The sequence below is a fragment of the Bufo gargarizans genome, chromosome 3, assembly GCF_014858855.1.
Source record: "Bufo gargarizans isolate SCDJY-AF-19 chromosome 3, ASM1485885v1, whole genome shotgun sequence".
Classification (NCBI taxonomy): Eukaryota; Metazoa; Chordata; class Amphibia; order Anura; family Bufonidae; genus Bufo; species Bufo gargarizans.
The window spans coordinates 117,792,896-117,815,394 of NC_058082.1; the positions used below are offsets into that span (position 1 = coordinate 117,792,896).

At 46.8% G+C, this 22,499-nt stretch overlaps 1 protein-coding gene across 1 annotated transcript in view; it reads left to right on the forward strand.

Annotated features, from left to right (window-relative positions):
• The first annotated feature begins 2,012 nt into the window (after positions 1 to 2,012).
• ZBTB39 (zinc finger and BTB domain containing 39) overlaps positions 2,013 to 22,499 on the forward strand; it is a 28,074-nt gene continuing 7,587 nt past the window's right edge. Inside the window, exon 1 of the mRNA XM_044286480.1 lies at positions 2,013 to 2,100. The gene's annotated coding sequence lies outside the window, so the exon portion shown is untranslated. The remainder of the gene's footprint in view (positions 2,101 to 22,499) is intronic.

Here is a 22,499-nt window from a genome sequence, read left to right on the forward strand (position 1 = left end):
ACTGTCAAATTGAGCGAGGTTAGCCACTGATCTGCCTGTGACCACAGAGCTGAAAGCAGTGCAGGACCGGTGTGGCTCATGGCTTCCAGGCACAACAGCCGCAGCACAGCATGACAACGTCTCACCTGGCACGTCGAATAGGTTCTGGGGAGCTTGGGAGGTGCAGTGGAAGTCGCGGTAGCAGTGGAAAAGGAGGAATCAGCCGAGGAGGAGACGGATGATGGAGTAGGAGGAGGACAAGAATAGGCATTTCTACAATGGGCTGCCTGTTCTGTTCCGCAAATTGCGGAAGGCACGTGGGCGGCTTCCATGGTTTGTGTGCATGAGGCCTTAGTCTGTATTTGCTTATTCAATGTTAGATGAGGTTCCTGCAATAATACTTTTAATATTAATTTTTTTAAAGGGCTTCTGTCAGCCCACTAAACTTTTTTTTTTTTTTTTGGGTTAATAATAATCCCTACACTGCAAGCTCCCTGTACATATGCTAAATATTCATTTTTGTTCAGTAGATTTTGTTAAAAATCAAGTTTTATAATATGTAAATTACCTTGCTACCAGCAAGTAGGGCGGCTACTTGCTGGTAGCAGCCGCATCCTCCTCTCATCATGACGCCCCCTCCGCCATTTGATTGACAGGGCCAGGGAACGGGTTCGTTCTCTGCTGGCCCTGTTTGAATTCAAAATATCGCGCCTGCGCCGTAGCTGTCTTTAATCGGTGCAGGCGCACTGAGAGGCGGCCGCTCCATCCTCAATGCGCCTGCGCCGGGTGTAGATGTGACGTCATCAGCGCAGGCGCACTGAGAGGCGGCCGCTCTGTCGGCCGTTCCATCCTCAATGCGCCTGCGCCGATGACGTCACATCTACACCTGGAGCAGGCGCATTGAGGATGGAGCGGCCGCCTCTCAGTGCGCCTGCGCCGATTAAAGACAGGTACGGCGCAGGCGCGATATTTTGAATTCAAACAGGGCCAGCAGAGAACGATCCCGTTCCCTGGCCCTGTCAATCAAACGGCGGAGGGGGCGTCATGATGAGAGGAGGATGCGGCTGCTACCAGCAAGTAGCCGCCCTACTTGCTGGTAGCAAAGTAATTTACATATTATAAAACTTGATTTTTAACAAAATCTACTGAACAAAAATGAATATTTAGCATATGTACAGGGAGCTTGCAGTGTAGGGATTATTATTAACCCCAAAAAAAAAAACGGTTTAGTGGGCTGACAGAAGCCCTTTAATTCCTATGACTTGCATGGCAAACCTGTCTTAGACTTTTTTTTACCTTCCTTTATGTCTGGTGGTCCTCCAAAAATAAAGAAAGACACACGGAAACAAAAACAGAAACGGATCACGGAACCCCATTGTGCGGAACGGAACACAACAATGGTCGTGTGCGTGAGGCCTTACTCTCACAATGCGCACAAAGCACGCTTCAGATGCATTGCTGGCTGGCTCATTGTGAGGGTAAGGAGGTCTCACAATTCGCACGTGCGCAGTGTGAGGATAAGGAGAAAAGAACCTCTGGTCTCCTTACCCCTGAGGGCGCGGTGTCCATGAGTCAGCGCTCCCTGTAATTTTACCTTACCTGTGCCGTGGTAGTGCGCTTGCGCTGAGGCGCACACCCCCGGAAGTCACAAGGGGTAAGGTATTTTCACGAAGTAAGGATTTTTGTTAGAACACAGCATACACACTGACTATAATGGTTTCCAGCATGATTACCACCTTTCAGAGACCCAGCATTGCTGTAAAAAAAGGTGCGGATGTGCTGCAACAAGCCAACATGAGGAGAAGTAGTGCAGGTAGGTACACGGCTGCGCCGCCTGTACCCCAGCAAAACTGGTCTGATGTCTAGTTTCTATACAGTTAGTGCATAAAGCCTCGTGTAACAGCTCTCACTATGGACACCATTTACAGGCTAGCCGAACACTCCGAGACCTGTACTACAGCCTCCAAACACAAGATGGCGCTGGGCTGACACACGCCCCATAGACATCGGGCTGATGTCGCTCTTGTTGTGAACCACGGTGCTCTCGTCTGCGTCTACGGAGGCCGGATCTACCGAGCCGCCTTTGTGTTATCCGGCCGGTGAGGCACCGAGGAGTCTTCGGTAAGATTCCCCGGTTATTCGTGTACAGCTTGTGCCCGCTCCATGGGAAACACGTGACCCTGTAGTGTGCCAGGGACCGCTGCTGCCACAGAGAGAAGGGCACCCTGCCCGGGCTTCTGTTTACATCTGAGAATAGAGCAGCCCCAGAGCTGTATGGGCCTGAGGTGTGAACTACGACCCCCAGCATCTGTAGGGGGACTGCTGGGGCTTGTAGTTCTACTGATAGGGGATGGTAACTTGTGTGGGGACAGTGAGTGGTATCTAATACAAGGCCACTTACCTCCCCTCCTCTCAGGTGGACTGTGTAGGTGTTCCTGACTGAAGGGTAGGGGTGCCCACTTTCGGCTGCTCTGCCCAGAACTTAATGGTGACTTTTTTTTTGTAAGCCACTTAAAAAGTTTATTTGCTGGGATTTGTTGCTGTGAGACGTGACTGCCGGGTCCAGTCCCTGAAAGCTGTCAAAAATATAACCTAATAAAAACGACTGCTGTCTGAACAAAGCCAAAGGGGTACGGCCGCGCCGAGCGCAAGCGCTGCCGGCCTTCCAGACAATCCTCAGCAATTTACAATAGCCGTGAAGTAAAGCTGTTGTCTGACCTCAGCAAATGGCATTGATCACGTAGAGAAAGTTTTGCCTCCTTTGCTGGCCGGATTCGTTTTTCCATCACATTATACACGGCTCGTTTCCATGGTTACGACCACCCTGCAATCCAGCAGCTGCGGCGGTCGTGCTTGCACACTACAGGAAAAAGCGCCGGCCTATGTGCAATCCCACAGTCCCAGCTACCAGAGAGGATGCCGCTCTTTCCTATAGAGTGCAAGCACGACCACCTCTGATGGACTGCAGGGTGGTCGTAACCATGAAAAAAAGGCGCCATTATGGACAATCACGATACATTAGTAAGTGCCTTGTATTAACTTTCTCTACATGATAAATGCCATTTGCTGAAGTGAGACGACGCCTTTAAGGCCGCCTGCACACGTTGCGGATTCCATGCGGTTTTTCTGGGCAGAACAAATACAGCGGTGTACTACAGTACCAGCAAAGTGTCTGCGACTGTCAGTTCTCATGTACACTCTCTTTACTTGTTATGCACGGAAATTGCCTGCTGTGCGGATTTTTAAATCCGCAGCATGTGAACTGTTCAGCCTGTTAGGCCCCTTTCACACGGGTGAGAATTCCGCGCGGGGCAATGCGTGAGGTGAACGCATTGCACCCGCACTGAATCCGGACCCATTCACTTCAGTGGGGCTGTGTACATGAGCGGTGATTTTCACGCATCACTTATGTTCTATATTCTGCATTTTTCACGACGCAGGCCCCATAGAAGTGAATGGGTCTGCGTGAAAATCGCAAGCAAGTGCGGGTGCAGTGCGATTTTCACGCATTGGTTGCTTGAAGATGATGTTAGTAAATCGATAAAAGTCAATTCACTGTATTATTTTCCCTTATGACATGGTTAAAAAGGATAATAATAGCATTCTTAATACAGAATGCATAGTAAAATAGGCCTGGAGGGGTTAACTCCTTAAGGACTGGGCCATTTTTTGCAAATCTGACCAGTGTCACTTTATGTGGTGATAACTTTAAAACACTTTGACTTATCCAGGCCATTCTGAGATTGTTTTTTCGTCACATATTGTACTTTATTACACTGGTAAAATGGAGTAAAAAAAATGCATTTTTATTTATAAAAAAAAATACATAATTTACCCAAAAATTAGAAAAATTAGCAATACCTACAAAAATAGTTATTACTTTACATTCCCCATATGTCTAATTCATGTTTGGATCATTTTGGGAATGACATTTTATTTTTTGGGGACGTAACAAGGCTTAAAAGTTTAGAAGCAAATCTTGAAATTTTCAAAGACCTACTTTTCAAGGACCAGTTCAGGTCTGAAGTTACTTTGTGAGGCTTACATAATAGAAACCACCCCAAAATGACCCCATTCTAGAAACTACACCCCTCAAGGTATTCAAAACTGATTTTGCATATGTCGTTAACCCCTTAGGTGTTCCACAAGAGTTAATGGCAAAAGGAGATAAAATTTCAGAATTTCAAATTATTTTTTTTATGTTTTTTTGGGCAAATTTTACATTTTAATCTATTTTTTTCCAGTAACAAAGCAAGGGTTAACAGCCCAAAAAAACCTCAATATTTATTGCCCTGATTCTGTAGTTTGCAGAAACAGCCCATATGTGGCCGTAAACTACTGTACGGGCACACGGTAGGGCGTAGAGGGAAAGGTGCGCCGTGTGGTTTTTGGAAGGCAGATTTTGCTGGACTGGTTTATTTACACCATGTCCCATTTGAAAAGATCAGTGCCTTGAGGACTGCCTCATAGAACTGAAGGAATTTCCCTGTGTTGCCAGCGCTCTGGGGTTTTGAGATCATCCACTCCCATATACCGATTGTAGTCGACGATACAATCGGGCTTGAGGACCGTTGCCGCGGTACCTCGCACAGGGACAGGGGTGATGCCGATACCGTAAATTGTGGACAGTACAAGGACATCGCTCTTGTCCTTATATCTGACCAGCAACAGATTTCCAGTGGTAAGGGCACGGGTCTCACCCCTGGGGATAGGTACTTGGAGGGGGTGTGCAGGGAGGCCGCGTTGATTTTTCTGCACGGTCCCACAAGCGGACATGGATCTGGCGGCGAGGGACTGGAACAAGGGGATACTAGTATAAAAGTTATCCACGTACAGGTGGTAACCTTTATCTAGCAGTGGGTGCATAAGATCCCACACAAGTTTCCCGCTAACACCCAGAGTGGGGGGACATTCTGGGGGTTCAATACAGGAATCTTGCCCCTCGTACACACGAAACTTGTAAGTGTACCCTGGGGTACTCTCACAAAGTTTGTACAGCTTCACGCCATACCTCGCCCGCTTAGAGGGAACATACTGGCGGAAAATGAGTCTCCCCTTGAAAGCAATAAGAGACTTATCAACCGCGACCTCCCTTCCAGGTACATAGTCCTCCAGAAATTTGGCCCCGAAGTGATCGATATCCGGCCTGATTTTGTACAGGCGGTCATAGGCAGGATCACCTCGGGAAGTGGGGGGGGGACATGCTGCATTACCTGCATAATGCAGGCATTTCCAGATGGCCTCAAAACGGGTACGTGTCATGGCCGTACTATAAAGTGGGGTCTGGTAGAGGACGTCCCCACTCCAGTAATGCCTGACACCGTTTTTTTTTTTTTACTAGGCCCATGTGCAGCACGAGGCCCCAAAACGGCCTCATCTCGGCTGCACTGACCCCAGTCCAGCCACCGGCCCGTAGCCAAAAAGGAGCCCGGTTGTTGAGCAATGAACTGTTGGGCGTACAGGTTTGTTTGCTCCACCATCAGATTCACAAAGTGGTCACTGAAAAAAAAACTAAAATAGTCATATTCAGTAAAGCCCACTTTGGGAATCTGGATTCCTGGTTGGCCAACAAAATCAGGAATCGCGGGCTCAAAATGCTCTGGGGTACACCAAACAAGTTCACTGGTAGGGGGCTCAGGTGGACTTATCTTTTGGGCTGGAAAACTAGTACGAGCCCCAGAGCTGCTCGTACTAGTGTGGGCCATAGGGTCCCTGGCATGGCGGGCCCCCTTGCTCCACCTGGCGGCGTCTCCGCCTCCTTGGGGGCTCATTATCATCGCTAGATGATGAAGAGGACGCGGATGTCGATAGGAAAGTGGGGTCATCCTCGTCCTCACTGGGACTCTCGGATTCGGAGGCAAGCAGGGCGTATGCCTCCTCGGCCGAGAACGTCCGGCGGGCCATAGGGGAGTGTGTGCGCGTGGAAAACTTTATTCAGTGTGTGTGGGGGACGGGTGTTCGCGCACTTTGCCCTACGCCTAACAGAAAAAATATATATATATATACAGTACAGACCAAAAGTTTGGACACACCTTCTCATTCAAAGAGTTTTCTTTATTTTCATGACTATGGAAATTGTAGATTCACACTGAAGGCATCAAAACTATGAATTAACACATGTGGAATTATATACATAACAAGTGTGAAACAACTGAAAATGTCATATTCTAGGTTCTTCAAAGTAGCCACCTTTTTGCTTTGATTACTGCTTTGCACACTCTTGGCATTCTCTTGATGAGCTTCAAGAGGTAGTCACCAGAAATGGTCTTCCAACAGTCTTGAAGGAGTTCCCAGAGATGCTTAGCACTTGTTGGCCCTTTTGCCTTCACTCTGCAGTCCAGCTCACCCCCAACCATCTCGATTGGGTTCAGGTCCGGTGACTGTGGAGGCCAGGTCATCTGGTGCAGCACCCCATCACTCTCCTTCATGGTCAAATAGCCCTTACACAGCCTGGAGGTGTTTGGGGTAATTGTCCTGTTGAAAAATAAATGATGGTCCAACTAAACGCAAACCGGATGGAATAGCATGCCGCTGCAAGATGCTGTGGTAGCCATGCTGGTTCAGTATGCCTTCCATTTTGAATAAATCCCCAACAGTGTCACTAGCAAAGCACCCCCAGACCATCAATCCTCCTCCTCCCATGCTTCACGGTGGGAACCAGGCATGTAGAGTCCATCCGTTCACCTTTTCTGCGTCGCACAAAGACACGGTGGTTGGAACCAAAGATGTCAAATTTGGACTCGTCAGACCAAAGCACAGATTTCCACTGTGTCTAATGTCCATTCCCTTGTGTTCTTTAGCCCAAACAAGTCTCTTCTGCTTGTTGCCTGTCCTTAGCAGTGGTTTCCTAGCAGATATTCTACCATGAAGGCCTGATTCACACAGTCTCCTCTTTACAGTTGTTCTAGAGATGTGTCTGCTGCTAGAACTCTGTGTGGCATTGACCTGGTCTCTAATCTGAGCTGCTGTTAACCTGCGATTTCTGAGACTGGTGACTCGGATGAACTTATCCTCCACAGCAGAGGTGACTCTTGGTCTTCCTTTCCTGGGGCGGTCCGCATGTGAGCCAGTTTCTTTGTAGCGCTTGATGGTTTTTGTGACTGCACTTGGGGACACTTTCAAAATTTTCCCAATTTTTCGGACTGACTGACCTTCATTTCTTAAAGTAATGATGGCCACTCGTTTTTCCTTACTTAACTGCTTTTTTCATGCCATATTACAAATTCTAACAGTCTATTCAGTAGGAATATCAGCTGTGTATCCACCTGACTTCTCCACAACGCAACTGATGGTCCCAAACCCATTTATAAGGCAAGAAATCCCACTTATTAAACCTGACAGGGCACACCTCTGAAGTAAACACCATTTCAGGTGACTACCTCTTAAAGCTCATCAAGAGAATGCCAAGAGTGTGCAAAGCAGTAATCAAAGCAAAAGGTGGCTACTTTGAAGAACCTAGAATATGACATATTTTCAGTTTTTTCACACTTTTTTGTTATGTATACAATTCCACATGTGTTAATTCATAGTTTTGATTCCTTCAGTGTGAATCTACAATTTTCATAGTCATGAAAATAAAGAAAACTCTTTTAATGAGAAGGTGTGTCCAAACTTTTGGTCTGTACTGTATATTTGAAAATCCCAAAAAGTGTAAAAAATAAATAAATAGCACGCACTGATCGGCTGTACGGAGCTGATCAGTGGTGGGGTGGGCGGTGCGCTAACATTGTCCGGACGCTAAGAGTGCAGGCCACAGTCGGTGCATGCAAAAAAATGCTTGCGCCCCCCAAAAAAATGTATGTTGTGGAGGGGCAAGCTGCAGCACCCCTGGGGGGGTCTAATGTCACACAGCTGTGTGCTGTGGACCCCAGACACCTGATCCCGGGTGCTAGACCGCAATAAAAAAACTTTTATATTTTTTTTTCCTTACTATCCCTACCTCTCCCAAATACACTGATTTGTGCCTGATGGCACATAAAAACTTACAGTGCAGCGGAGCAGGTAGATGAGCTCCAGCAATTCAAAATTGCCGCTTTACCCGGCCACCTGCCCAGCCGGCCAATCAGAATCGCAGGATGGTGATTGGTGGTGTATTATCACACCACCGATCACTGTCCTATTCCGGGTTATCGGGTCACCAGAGACCCGAATAACCCGGAAACACAGCAAACCCCAGGTCTGAATTGACCTGCGATTTTCTGATTGCCGACAGGGGGGGAGGGGTCACAGAACCCCCCCTGGGCATTGTACTAAGGTGCCTGCTCAATGTTTTGACAGGCACCTTGTTCCGATCACCGCGCGGCGGTGATTGGAAATACACAGGTACCAGGACTTCAGGGCGTACCTGTATGCCCTTTGTCCTTAAGAGTTAAAAAAATATATATATAATTAACTCGCCTCATCCTGTTCGCGCAGCCGGCATCATCTTCTTTCTTCTTCTTTCAGGGCCTGCCAAAGGACCTTTTGATAACGTGGTGAGCGCGATTACATCATCAAAGGTCCTTTTGCAGGTCCTGAAAGAAGACTATGCTGGCTGCGCGAACAAGAGGATGAGGTGAGTTAACTTTTTTTTTTTCTTTTTTAACCCCTCAAGGCACATTTTAGTAAGCATTCTGTATTAAGAATGCTATTATTTTCCCTTATAACCATGTTATAAGGGAACATAATGAAATGAATAGAACACCAAACCCAAACTTCAGTGAAGAAGTCTGGGTACCACATTCGGTATTTATTTTTTCTTCACGCGTGTGCAAAATGATTTGCACTCGCGCGGAAAAAACTGATTATCGGAACGCAATCTCAGCCAAAACTGACAGCAATTGCGTGCCTACTCGCGCTGTTTTCCTGCAATGCACACATGACGCATCCCAAGTAGGGTTGCAACGATTAATCAAAGTTATCGATAATATTCTTATGGAGGGGATCTGTGGATGGCACTGTTATGGGGAGGGGGATCTGTGGATGGCACTGTTATGGGGAGGGGGATCTGTGGATGGCACCGTTATGGGGAGAGGGATCTGTGGATGGCACCGTTATGGGGAGGGGGATCTGTGGATGGCACACATGGCATACGATGCTATATAGTGCCATCCACAGATCCCCCCCCCCCCCTCCCCCTAACGGTGCCATCCACAGATTCCCCCCCAGTGCTCCAGACAAAAAAAAATACCTGGTAGCCATTGGCTCCTGAACTGAAAAATTTAGGAGCCAAATCAAATTTTTAGTCGCCAAATCGAAACCGAATCAAAATTTTGGTATCCGATCAGATCGGCATAGGGTTGTTTTGATACCAAAATTTTGATTCGCTTTCGTCACCATAAAGTATTGCGATACTCAATACCGCGCAAAAAAAATTGGGAAAGGGGGGATTTAAACTTAATATTTTAGGGTACTTTCACACTAGTGTTTTTCTTTTCCGGCATAGAGTTCCGTCCTAGGGGCTCAATATCGGAAAAGAACTGATCAGGCATATCCCCATGCATTCTGAATGGAGAGTAATCCGTTCAGTTTGCATCAGGATGTCTTCAGTTCAGTCATTTTGACTGATCAGGTAAAAGAGAAAACTGCAGCATGCTACGGTTATATCTCCGGCGAAAAAAACCTGAAGATTTGTCTGAATGCCGGATCTAGCATTTTTTCCCATAGGAATGTATTAGTGCTGGCATTCAAAATACCGGAATGCACCCGCACTAAATCCGGATCCATTCACTTCTATGGGGCTGTGCACATGAGCGGTGATTTTCACACATCACTTGTGCGTTTCGTGAAAATCGCAGCATGCTCTATGTTGTGCGTTTTTCACGCAACGCAGGCCCCATAGAAGGTAATGGGGCTGCGTGAAAATCACAAGCAAGTGCGGATGCGGTGCGATTTTCACGCATGGTTGCTAGGATGAAAGTCTATTCACTGTATTATTTTCCCTTATAACATGGTTCTAAGGGAAAATAATAGCATTCTTTAATACAGAATGCATAGTAGAAGGTCAATATAATAAACATTGGTGGCGTAGTGCGCCCCCCCAACACCCCAGTTTGATAAACATTGGTGGCGCAGTGCGCCCCCCCCAATATAAGAAACATTGGTGGCGCAGTGCGCACCCCCCCCCCAACACCCCAGTATAATAAACATTGGTGGCGCAGTGTGCCCCCCTCAATATAATAAACATTGGTGGCGCAGTGCGCACCCCCCCAACACCCCAGTATAATAAACATTGGGGGGCGCAGTGTGCCCCCCCTCAATATAATAAACATTGGTGGCGCAGTGTGCACCCCCCCCCCCAACACCCCAGTATAATAAACATTGGTGGTGCAGTGTGCCCCCCTCAATAGAGTTGTTGCGATACCAAATTTTTGATTCGGTTTTGATACCATGAAAAAGTATTGCGATACTCGATACCATTCGATACCACGCGAAAAAAATAAACAAAAAAAGCCACGTGCATTCCTCATTTTTAAAAATGGCGAATCGCGCAGTTTTTATTTTATTTTTTTCTGTTCCGGCATTCACCACCTAGATTTTTTTAATATATTTTAATAGTTTGGACTTTTCTGACGTGGCAATGTAATATGTTTATTATTTATATATTTTATATGTGAAATTGGGAAAAGGGGGTGATTTATACTTCATATTTTAGTGTTTTTTTTTTTTTAGTTTTTTTTTTTTTACACTTTTTATTTAATAACTATTTCCCCCCTTAGGGGCTAGAACCTGGGATCTTTCATCCCTTTTCCTATTCAGCCTGATAGATCTCTATCAGGGTGAATAGGACTCCACACTGTCCCTGCTGCTCTGTGCTTTGTGCACACAGCATCAGGGATGTTACCGATGTTACCATGGCAACCAGGGCTTCTGTAGCGTCCTGGCTGCCATGGTAACCGATCGGAGCCCCAGGCTTACACAGCTGGGGCTCCGATCAGAAGCTGCCACTGCACCACCAATGAGGGGGAGGGGAGAGGTCCCTGTGGCCACTGCCACCAATGATTTTAATACTGGGGGGTTGAGAGGGGCCGGCGCACTGTGCCACCAATGGATTTTAATGGGATGGGGGGGCTTGAGGGGGGGGCACACTGCACCACCAATGATAATTACCCCATTATACAGGAGGCGGGTACTGGCAGATCAGCGGCAGTTAACTGCCGCTGATCGCAGCTCCCTGTCAGGGGCAGGGTGCCGGCAATGCGATTCTGCTGCCGGCACCCGCCTCCTGTATGTATTAAAGACTGACTACTGTATATGAGTCCAGACTTTCACTATCAGGCCACACAGAGCGGCGCCCAGCGATGTCTCGGCGCTCACCATTAGTCCTGGGCGCCGCTCCGTTTGCCCGCAGTGCCCCATTACTGTCTCCTCTCCTGCTCCACATGCTGCTGATTACTATCGGAGCGATGGGAGGAGACATCAGATTCACTAGTGGGCGTTCCTTCTTCCTGGCTGTAGCGCTGTCCAATCGCAGCACAGGGAGAAGGAACGCCCACTAGTGAAGCTGATGTCTCCTCCCATCGCTCCGATAGTAATCAGCAGCATGTGGAGCAGGAGAGGAGACAGTAATGGGGCACTGCAGGCGAACGGAGCGGCGCCCAGGACTAATGGTGAGTGCTGGGACATCGCTGGGCGCCGCTCTGTGTGGAAATAATCCTATCATTGGTGGCGCAGTGCGCCTGCCCCTCCTCCGCCCCTCTCTTCTCATTGCCGCCCCTCCTCCGCCCCTCTCTTCTCATTGCCGCCCCTCCTCCGCCCCTCTCTGCTCATTGGTGGCAGCGGCAGCAGAACAGGGGGGAGGGAGGACAGCTTCCTTCTCCCCGTGCTGCTGAGAGAGAACATGAGCGCGCCGATAGCAGCGCGCTCATGTTCAGAGATACTAGACTGCGCAGAAGCGCAGCCCAGTATCGAAAAAACGGAAATCCCGGTATCGTATCGATACCGGGACAAAAGTATCGATTGGGTATCGAAATTTCGATACCCGCAACAACCCTACCCCTCAATATAATAAACATTGGTGGCGCAGTGCGCCCCCCCCCTCAATATAATGAACATTGGTGGCGCAGTGGGCAGTGCCAATGAGGGTTAAAAAAATATATATATTAACTCACCTCCTCCAATTGATCGTCTCCTGTTCTTTCTTCAGGACCTGTCAAAGGACCTGTGGTGACATCACTGTGCTCATCACATGATACATCACATGATTCATCACCATGGTAATGGACCATGTGATGAGCTCAGTGACATCACCACAGGTCCTGAAGAAAGAACAGGAGATCGGCAGCTACACGATCAACTGGAGGAGGTGAGTTAATTTTTTTAAATTATTTTTTAACCCTCATTGGCACTTCCCACTGCGCCACCAATGTTTCTTATACTGTGGGGGGGGGCACACTGTGCCACCAATGTTTCTTATACTGGGGTTTTGGGGGGGCACACTGTGCCACCAATGTTTGTTATACTGGGGTGTTGGGGGGGGGGGGGCACACTGTGCCACCAATGTTTCTTATACTGGGGTGTTGGGGGGGGGGCACACTGTGCCACCAATGTTTCTTATACTGGGGTGTTGGGGGGGGGCACACTGTGCCACCAATGTTTCTTATACTGGGGTGTTGGGGGGGGCACACTGTGCCACCAATGTTTCTTATATTGGGGGGGGGGGGCACACTGTGCCACCAATGTTTCTTATACTGGGGTGTTGGGGGGGGGGGGGGGGGCACACTGTACAGGGAGTCCAAGAAAGAATCGAATGAGTCACTAACTAAGTCGGATCTTTAGTTCTTTTCACCTGTGACTCATTCGATTCTTTCTCCCTGTACTTGTCAGTGACTCAGAGCTGCTAGTGCTCGCCTTGCCTCAGCTCTGATTGGTTGGTGGGAGGGGAGGGGAGGGGCTGGCAGAAGCAGCTTCCACTCTAGGATCAGATTACACTCCTCCTGAGCCCCTCCCTGCTGCCAGCGGCTCTGCTATTGTGTGCTGTGACTCACTGACTGAGACTGAGAAGAACATCGGCGGCGGGGCAGAGAACTATCAGCTCCTGTGCCCGTCGCTGTTCTACTGCAGAGCTACCGCGGAGGGTCTAGTCGCAAATGGCGACAAGACTAAAAAGTCTTGTCGCCATTTGTAAATTCCAAGTCGCATTGGCGACCATTTTGGTCGCCATCTGGAGCCCTGCCCCCCCCCCCCCCTAACGGTGCCATCCACAGATGCCCCCCAAGTGTGTCATGTACAGATCCTCCATAACTTGTCTTTTTTACATTGTAATGCTAAATTTTAATAATGATGTAACTCCTAAATTTGTTTTAATATGGCCCTTGAACATAATTTTTCAAGTAAAATCGTATAAACCCCTTTTTTGGGGGTGTTTTTTCCCGATTAATCGATGAAATTTCCGACAACTAATCGATTATTCAAATAATCGTTAGCTGCAGCCCTAATCCCGAGCAAATCCGGAATGCCTGTGTGAAAGAGGCCTTATTCAGAGTGGTTGGTCTTCCCCCTAGAATTTAATGGGGTTGTTAAGGCTACGTTGACACCAGTGGATAGCCAGATAATGCTGGGAACCGCCAGATCCCCATTGACTATAATGGGATCTGGCAGATATCTGGCCACTTTCTAACTGCCGGATTTCAGCCAGACAAATACTGCTGCATGTGACGTTTTTTGCCTGTCTGACAGCCGTAATTTATGCTGGAACAGGTTGTTGGATCTCCTCAGGCTTGTGTGTATTTATGTGCATTTTTTAAAATGTACAAATACACAATGTGTACACATAACCTAGGGCTTCCTGCACACATTGCAGTTTACGCGCTGATTTTCATGTGGGAAAACAGCAGTGTAAGGGCTTCACATATTTTGCGGATTGGTTATGGACCCATTCACTTCAATGGGACCTCAAAAGATGCGTTGCTCCGTTCCACTGCCCCACAAAAATATAGAACATGTCCTATTCTTGTCTGTTTCATGGACAGTTCTGTTATGGGCCGACCATTCTGTTCTGCAAAATGCGGACTGCACATGGCCAGTATCTGTACAGCCAGTCATGTGCGTGAGCCCTAAGGCTGCTTTCACTTCTGTGGCAGATTCTGGCAGGTTGTCTCGGCAGAGAACGCCCTACCAGAATTCTCCCGATCCGGCCTTGCCTGATGCAAACACAATGCTGCCGGCCCCATTAAAGGGAACCTGTCATCAACTTTATGCTGCCCATACTAATGACAGAATAATGTAGAGACAGGTGAGTTGATTTCAGCGGTCTGTCATTTATAAGTTAAAAGTAAGTGGTTGCCGAGAACCAACATCACAATCATTGCAGACTGGGCCTGGAAAAGAGTCACATCCACCTGAGAAGAGTCATGGTTATTCATGAATTTCTGCTCTCCTGCCCACCTGCTGATGGCTGACAGTCTTCTACCTAGTTTTCTCCGTTTCTGTCTAGGAGAGAACTGCCAATCATCAGCAGATGGGTGAAAGTCAGGGTGGATACAAATCAAAGATTTTTTTTTTTTTAAACAGATTTTTTTCTTATATAAAATGCTTTTTGAGGAAAATATATAGATTTAGGAAAACTAGAGGAATGGTCAAAAATCTGGCAACTAAAATGTAATGTTGATAAGTGCAAGATAATGCACTTGGGGCGTAAAAACCCAAGAGCAGAATATAAAATCAGTGATACAGTCCTAACCTCAGTATCTGAGGAAAGGGATTTAGGGGTCATTATTTCAGAAGACTTAAAGGTAGGCAGACAATGTCATAGAGCAGCAGGAAATGCTAGCAGAATGCTTGGGCGTATAGGGAGAGGAATTACCAGTAGAAAGAGGAAGGTGCTCATGCCGCTCTACAGAGCACTAGTGAGACCTCATTTGGAGTATTGTGCTCAGTACTGGAGACCATACAGGGCTCCAGACTAAAAAAATATCAAGGAGCCATTGGCTCCTAACCTGAAAAATGTAGTCGCCAAATTTAAAATACATATAATTACGGTATAACAGATACTGGAGATCCTGACAAACCGATGAACACGCCAGTGTGAACAGATCCCTACTGTCAGAACCTGATCAGAAAGGAAATAATTAGAGTATTAGGCTACTTTCACACTTGCGGCAGTGTGATCCGGCGGGCAGTTCCGTCGTCGGAACTGCCCGCCGGATCCGCCAATCTGCCGCTGACTGAAAGCATTTGTGAGACGCATCCGGATACGGATCAGTCTCACAAATGCATTGCATGGACGGATCCGTCTCTCCGCTTGTCATGCGGACAGACGGATCCGTCTTGTATCTTTTTTTACAGGTCTGCTCCGGCATTGCGGTATTTTTAATGCCGGATCCGACACTAATACATTCTTATGGGAAAAAATGCTGGATCCGGCATTCAGGCATGTCTTCAGTTTTTTGGGCCGGCGATAAAACCGTAGCATGCTGCTGTTTTATCTTTTGCCTGATCAGTCAAAAAGACTGAACTGAAGACATCCTGATGCATCCTAAACGGATTTCTCTCCATTCAGAATGCAGTAGGATAAAACTGATCAGTTCTTTTCTGGTATAGAGCCCCTAGGACGGAACTCTATGCCGGAAAAGAGAAACGCTAGTGTGAAAGTGCCCTATGTGAGGCTGGTCACCCTGATGCCTCAGAAACAGCCCTCCATACACAGCAGCCTGTATTCTGCTGCATCAGGGGGCACTTCTGATACCACCCGAGAAGAAGGACCTGAGGGCCCAGAGCAGAGCTCCTGCAGTCAGCCTGCTCTGTCCTCAGGTGACTCCCGCTGGCCGCGGGTAAGTCGTCCTCAGTGAGCCCGCAGCAGGCAGCGCCCCCTCACCCGCCGGGCACAGGAGGCACCACTGATCCTGTTTTTATTCTGCACCATCCACTCCATCTTCTTAGCTCCTCCCCGCCGGCTGCGCTCATCTTGACTCTGCCCTGCTTCCCGAACACCAGCGCCGCTCACACAGCAGCCGCCAGAACAACAGAGTTTCCCGCTAAGATCGTCCACCTCACACACCCCGTCTGAAAGCTGCTCCCGACACTGCCAAAAAGCGAGGCCACCGCTAAATTGTCGTGACACGTGGGCTCTGCCTCTTCCTGTTATAGCGCTGTGGAGACTCACCTCAGCTCCATTCCTGTCTGTTTCTCTAGGAGTCTGAGATGACAGCGCGTCACCTATGCCCATGCCATGCCGCAATATCCAGCTACAGCGCGGCAGCCCGGTCGCAAATGGCGACAAGGCTAAAGAGTCTTGTCGCCATCTGCAAATTTTAAGGCGCATTGGCGACCATTTTAGTCGCCATCTGGAGCGCTGCCATATCTCCAGAAGGATATTGATACTTTGGAGAGAGTTCAGAGAAGAGCTACTAAACTAGTACATGGATTGCAGGATAAAACTTACCGGGAAAGATTAAAGTACCTGAACATGTATAGCTTGGAAGAAAGACGAGACAGAGGGGATATGATAGAAACTGTTAAATACATAAAGGGAATCAACAAGGTAAAAGAGGAGAGAATATTTAAAAGAAGAAAAACTGCTACAAGAGGACATAGTTTTAAATTAGAGGGGCAAAGGTTTAAAAGTAATATCAGGAAGTATTACTTTACTGAGAGAGTAGTGGATGCATGGAATAGCCTTCCTGCAGAAGTGGTAGCTGCAAATACAGTGAAGGAGTTTAAGCATGCATGGGATAGGCATAAGGCTATCCTTCATATAAGATAGGGCCAGGGGCTATTCATAGGATTCAGATATATTGGGCAGACTAGATGGGCCAAATGGTTCTTATCTGCCGACACATTCTAGGTTTCTATATGTGTAATTTTTTTGGTAAATAAATTCCATTAATCTATTCACAATGTCATGCTCTTCCAGAGGTTTTTGTAAGATTATTGGGCAGTTTCTCTGCCTACAAGATATTATCACAGATGCTTGGTTTACTTTTGCAGTTCTCAAAGCTGAATTTGACTCGGCAGAGATCACATGCCTCTTGTTATAATGTTGACCAGAGTTGAGAAAAAGACCTTAATCCCAACTTCTACAAACCTATGAATGCAGAATCAACGTAATCAAAATAATATGAAAAGTTGTTGTTCAAAAAATCTTCATCTACTTGCATATTATAAGTTATGCCAGCAAGAATTAGTCTTTATGTAGAAAACTATGATTTAAAGAGGATCTTTCATTACAATAAAAAATCTAAACTAAGCATATAGACATGGAGAGCGGTGCCCAGGGTTCTCCCTGCACTTACGATTATCCCTGGGCTCCGCTTCGTTCTCCCGGTATAGGCTCCGGTATCTTCAGATTTTCGGCTCAACTGGGAGGAGCCTGCCGGCGTCTCCTTCTCCCAGGCTGTAGCGCTGGCCAATCGCAGCACTCAGCTCATAGCCTGAGAGAGAGAAGGAGACGCCGGCAGGCTCCAGTATCTTCAGCTCAACTGGGAGGAGCCTGCCGGCGTCTCCTTCTCTCTCTCAGGCTATGAGCTGAGTGCTGCGATTGGCCAGCGCTACAGCCTGGGAGAAGGAGACGCCGGCAGGCTCCTCCCAGTTGAGCCGAAAATCTGAAGATACCGGAGCCTATACCGGGAGAACGAAGCGGAGCCCAGGGATAATAGTAAGTGCAGGGAGATCCCTGGGCGCCGATCTCCATGTCTGTATACTTAGTTTAGATTTTTTATTGTAATGAAAGGTCCTCTTTAAATTAAGCCTTACTGACTAGTGATTTGAATCGTGGTTTTTAAATCTTGATTTAAATCAAATCCACCCTGGTGAGAGAGCAGGAGATTATGAATAAACATGACTCTTCTCAGATTTGACTCTTTTCCAGGCCTGGGCTGCAATGATTATGATGCTGGTTCTCGGCAACCATATACTTTTAGCTCATCAGTGACACCGCTGACATCAGCATTTGTCACTAATTTATGCTGCCCTCAGTGAGGTCAGCATACAGTTGATGACAGGTTCCCTTTAAGTATAATGATGTCCAGCAGAGATCTAGCCACATTTCCATGCAGTTTTACTGCAATCTCACATGAATGGGGCCATTTTTTTGTCCAGCAGAATGCCAGCATTCATGCCAGAAACCCAATGGACCCCATTATAATGAATGGAATCCTGAATGCCTGCAGCAGATGTGGACTTACCCTGACGCATTCATTTCAATGCACATGAACATTGTATTCCACTGACCATCAGGAGCATCTTCTATCGTCATCTGTAAGCCTCATTCACACGTGCGTGTCCGTGCTCAAATCCGTGAGCAGGTGGTCAGTGATACATCCTTGAAGGATCCGTGTCAGGTCCGTATTGCATCCGTGTTTCACTGACACTGAACAGCTGAAAAATAATTTTCAAAGCATCTCTTCTTAATGATCCGTGAAACACGGATGGCATCCGTGGTTTTCACAGACCTATAGACTATAATGGATGTGATGGAAAAATAGAGCATGCATCTGTGTAGGGTTGTTGCGGGTATCGAAACTTCGATACCCAATCGATACTTTTGTCCCGGTATCGATCCGATACCGGGATTTCTGTTTTTTCGATACTGGGCTGCGCTTCTGCGCAGTCTTGTATCTCTGAACATGAGCGCACTGCTATTGGCGCGCTCATGTTCTCTCAGCAGCACAGGGAGAAGGAAGCTGTCCTCCCTCCCCCAGTGCTGCTGCCACCAATGAGGAGAGGGGGGGGGGGTGGAGGGGTGGGCGCACTGCGCCACCAATGCGGAGGAGGGGCGGGCGCACTGAGCCACCAATGATAGGACTATTCCCATTTCCCACACAGAGCGGCGCCCAGCGATGTCTCAGCACTCACCATTAGTCCTGGGCGCCGCTCCGTTCGCCCGCAGTGCCCCATTACTGTCTCCTCTCCTGCTCCACATGCTGCTGATTACTATCGGAGCGATGGGAGGAGACATCAGCTTCACTAGTGGGCGTTCCTTCTTCCTGGCTGTAGCGCTGTCCAATCGCAGCGCAGGGAGAAGGAACGCCCACTAGTGAAGCTGATGTCTCCTCCCATCGCTCCGATAGTAATCAGCAGCATGTGGAGCAGGAGAGGAGACAGTAATGGAGCACTGCAGGCGAACGGAGCGGCGCCCAGGACTAATGGTGAGTGCTGAGACATCGCTGGGCGCCGCTCTGTGTGGCCTGATAGTGAAAGTCAGTCTTTAACACAATACAGGAGGCGGGTGCCGGCAGCAGAATCGCATTGCCAGCACCCTGCCCCTGACAGGGAGCTGCGATCAGAGGCAGTTAACCCCTTAGGTGCCGCACCTGAGGGGTTAACTGCTGATCTGCCAGTACCAGCCTCCTGTATAAAGGGGTAATTTATCATTGGTGGTGCAGTGTGCCCCCCCCTTAACCCCCCATCCCATTAAAATCATTGGTGGCACAGTGCGCCAGCCCCTCTCAACCCCCCCAGTATTAAAATCATTGGTGGCAGTGGCCACAGGGACCTCTCCCCTCCCCCTCATTGGTGGTGCAGTGGCAGCTTCTGATCGGAGCCCCAGCTGTGTAAGCCTGGGGCTCCGATCAGTTACCATGGCAGCCAGGACGCTACAGAAGCCCTGGTTGCCATGGTAACATCCCTGATGCTGTGTGCACAAGGCACAGAGAAGCAGGGACAGTGTGAAGTCCTATTCACCCTGATAGAGCTGAATAGGACAAGGGATGAAAGATCCCAGGTTCTAGCCCCTAAGGCTACTTTCACACTTGTGTTCAGAGCGGATCCGTCTGAGACGGATCCGCTCATATAATGCAGACGGTGGATCCGTTCAGAACGGATCCGTCTGCATTATATTGTAAAAAAAATTCTAACTGTGAAAGTAGCCTGAACGGATCCGTCCAGACTTTTACATTGAAAGTCAATGGGGGACGGATCCGTTTGAAGATTGAGCCATATTGTGTCATCGTCAAACGGATCCGTCCCTATTGACTTCCATTGTAAGTCTGGACGGATCCGCTTGCTGCAAGCAGCGTTCAGGTGTCCGCCTGCTGAGCGGAGGCTGAACGCTGCCAGACTGATGCATTCTGAGCGGATCCGCATCCACTCAGAATGCATTAGGGCTGGACGGATGCGTTCAGGGCCGCTTGTGAGCCCCTTCAAACGGAGCTCACAAGCGGACACCCGAACGCTAGTGTGAAAGTAGCCTAAGGGGGGAAATAGTTATTAAATAAAAAGTGTAAAAAAAAAAAAAAAAAAAAACACCAAAATATGAAGTATAAATCACCCCCTTTTCCCAATTTCACATATATAAAATATATAAATATTACATATCGCCATGTCAGAAAAGTCCAAACTATTAAAATATTAAAAAAAATCTAGGTGGTGAACGCCGGAACAGAAAAAAATAAATAAAAACTGCGCGATTCGCCATTTTTAAAAATGCGGAATGCACGTGGCTTTTTTGGTTTATTTTTTTTTCCGAATGGTATCGAGTATACTTTTTCATGGTATCGAAACCGAATCAAAAATTTGGTATCGCAACAACTCTACATCTGTGCTAAAAACACTGACCCACGGACCGTGCTAAAACACTGATGTGTGAATACACGCATTAAAATGAATGGGGACGTGTGCTGTCTGTGGAGAACAGGTACAGCACACATCCGTGAAACACTCACGTGTGAATGAGGCTTTATGCAGGACTGGTCCATGTGCAGACAAAACTGATTCAGCTTCCAGTTTTCACTGAGCAGACTCCATATCGCTCGTCTTAAAGAGGCCATAGATGTTTTTACACCCGTGTGAAGGTTTCCATTAGGCCCCTTCCACTCTGTGTCTGCAGTGTACGTATACCGTATGTACATAGACTCCTATTATACCGACAGAGGCAACTGTACTATCTCATTCAGATGCATCCAGCAACATGGAGGCCTCTGTGTGAAGAATGCTGCTCATCGGCATATTTTACTGTATATGGCTACGTGCACATGAACGTTGTTTTGTTCCCGTGTCCGTTCCGTTTTGTTTTTTTGCGGATAGGTTGTGGACCCAAAAACGTAATTTTCCCCAAATAAAGTAAAAAAAAAAAAATTGGTAAAAAATAGGGGGGAAAAGAGACATATTAGATATCGCCGCATCCGTATCAACTGGCTCTATAAACATATCACATGACCTAACCCCTCAGATGAACACCGTAAAAAATAAAAACTGTGCTAAATAAACCATTTTTTTGTCACTTTACATCACAAAAAGTACAACAGCAAGAGATCAAAAAGGCGTATGCCCACCAAAAAAGGAGCCTCTACCTGAGACAATCGCCCAAAAAATAAAAATACTATGGCTCAGAAAATGGAGACACTAAAACATCATTTTTTTTTTTGTTTTAAAAAAGCAGTTATTGTGTAAAACTTGCATAAATAAAAAAAAATGTATACATATTAGGTATCACCGCGTCTGTATCGACCACCTCTATAAAAATATCCCATGACCTAACCCCTCAGATTAACACCGTAAAAAATAAAAACTGTGCTAAATAAACAACTTTTTGTCACCTTACACCACAGAAAGTGTAATAGCAAGCGATCAAAAAGTCATACGTACCCCAAAATAGTGCCAATCAAACCGTCATCTCACCCCACAAAAATCATACCCTACCCAAAAACTGAAAAAACTATGGCTCTCAGACTATGGAAACACTAAAACATGATATTTTTTTTTGTTTCAAAAATTAAATCATTGTTTAAAACTTACATTAAAAAAGTTAAAAATATATATACATATTGGGTATCACCGCGTCCGTGACAACCTGGTCTATAAAAATTACCACATGATCTAACCTGTCAGATGAATGTTGTAAATAACAAAAAATAAAAACTGTGCCAAAACAGCTATTTCATGTTACCTTGCCTCATAAAAAGTGTAATATAGAGCAACCAAAAATCATATGTACCCTAAAATTGTACCAACAAAACTGCCACCCTATCCTGTAGTTTCTAAAATGGGGTCACTCTTTGGGAGTTTCTACTCTAGGGGTGTATCAGGGGGGCTTCAAATAGGACATTGTGTCAAAAAACCAGTCCAGCAAAATCTGCCTTCCAAAAACTGTATGGCATTCCTTTTCTTCTGCGCCCTGCCGTGTGCCCGTACAGCGGTTTATGACCACATATGGGGTGTTTCTGTAAACTACAGAATCAGAGCCATAAATATTGAATTTGGTTTGGCTGTTAACCCTTGCGCTGTAACTGGAAAACAAATTATTAAAATGGAAAATCTGCCCAAAAAGTGAAATTTTGAAATTATATCTCTTTTTTCCATTAATTCTTGTGGAACACCTAAAGGGTTAACACATTTTGTAAAAATCAGTTTTGAATACCTTGAGCCTCAAAAAGTGACTTCATATCTAAACTGGTCCTTGAAAAGTTGTTTTTTGAAAATATCAGAAAAATTTCAAGATTTGCTTCTAAACTTCTAAGCCTTGTAACATCCCCAAAAAATAAAATGTAATTTCCAAAATGATCCAAACATGAAGTAGACATATGGTGAATGTAAAGTAATAACTATTTTTGTAGATATTACTATGTATTATAGAAGTAGAGAAATTGAAACTTGAAAATTTGCTA